The following is a 1,744-nucleotide window of genomic DNA, read 5'->3' as shown; positions in this document are numbered from 1 at the left end:
TAAACAGTTATTTTCTGTCTATACAGAAAATCTTTTGGGATATTTCACTTTAATTAGTAGTAAGTCTAATAAGTACATCTAAGAAAATGTTTGATACTGGTCAAACCAATAGATTTTTGACCATACAGACAAGGTTTTAAATCTTTCATGTGCCACTTACTTTAGAAAAATGGTCCCCTGCTCTTAAGAAGCTTAAAAGCTGGTGAAGAGAAGACATAAAGTGTATGATACATAACATCATCCACATAATGATATATTATAATGATAATAAGAGTTAGACTGAGTTATTGGGAAATGAGATGCTTTAAATGAACATGATCAAGGGAAGTTTCCCTAAAGAGTAAATATTTGAGTTGAGATTTCAATGGCCTGAAAGGGACAGCCATGCTAGAGTCTGAGTAGAGCACTCCTAGCAGAGGGAAAGATAGTGCAATTGCCTTGAAACAGAAATCGTCTGTCGTATTTTAGGAACAATAAAAAAAAGGGGACCAATGTGGTTAGAACAGAGTGAACAGTGGGTATAGTACAGGATGACATGGGTAAAAAACGCTGACAGGAAAAAAAAAAAGAAAAAACTCATGGAGCCATTGTAGGCCAGAGTTAGTGCTTTCGATTTTATTCTACGTGTAGAAAAAAGTCATTGAGGAGTGAGATGTTTTGATTTTGGTTTAGAAAAGATTATTCTGTTTATTCTGTAGATATCACTAGAAAAAGGAAACATGGTAAAAAAAAATACTTTGTTTGGAGGGTGTTGTAGAAGTGCAAGCAAAAGACAGTATCTACTTGAATGAGAATGGTAGTGGTGGAGATGGAGAGAAGTGCATACATTGAGCTTTAATTTGGAAATAGAGACAAAATAACTTGCTTACGGATTGGATATGTCTGTTAGTCAGGGTGACACAAATGAAAGATTCCAGAATGACTTCTAATTTTTCTGACATCAATAACAATGATGTTGATGCCATTTACTGCAACTGGGAAAGTGGGTAGGAAATATGTTAGTAGATTGTGAGGTAGGAGAGAGGGAATAAAAGTTTTCTTTGGAAATAACTCCCACAGCAGACATGATGGAGATCTGTGAAAGGAGCAAGACAATAAAAAAAATAAAATAAAAAAAAAGACAGCATATGGTATTTAAGAGGATTTGTAAAACATGTTAAAACATACTAATAACTCCAAAAATGGTGGGAGGTTTCTTTTGTATATGAAAAGCTGTAGTCTCATAATAGTGGGTAATGGACATACCTCTCTTTCCTCATTTCTGGTCCCCCCAAAAATTGTTACTGAGATTGTGAATTACTTTTTACACCCAAGCTAGTAGATCGTGTGTTGTGTAAATTATACACACACACACACACACACACACACACACACACACATATATATATATATATATATATACGTTTTTGAAACAGCGTCTCACTCGATCACCCAGGCCGAAGTGCAGTGGTTCGGTGACGGCTCACTGCAGCCTCAGCTTCCCTGGGTTCAGGTGATTCTCCCACCTCACCTCCCAAGTAGCTGGGAATACAGTCATGTGTTGCTACACCTGCCTCATAATTTGCATTTTTTATGTGTGTGTGTATAGAGGGGTTTCACAATGTTTTCCAAGCTGGCCTCAAACTCCTGAACCCAAGTGATCCTCCTGCGTCGACCTCTCAAAGTCCTGGGATTACAGGTATGAGCCACCACACCCAGCAGAATTAATATTTGAAGTCGTAGTAGCAGACAAATGAAGTAAAAA

The sequence above is a fragment of the Cebus imitator genome, unplaced genomic scaffold (assembly GCF_001604975.1).
Source record: "Cebus imitator isolate Cc_AM_T3 unplaced genomic scaffold, Cebus_imitator-1.0 Scaffold644, whole genome shotgun sequence".
NCBI lineage: Eukaryota > Metazoa > Chordata > Mammalia > Primates > Cebidae > Cebus > Cebus imitator.
Note: the sequence above shows the minus strand (reverse complement) of the source record.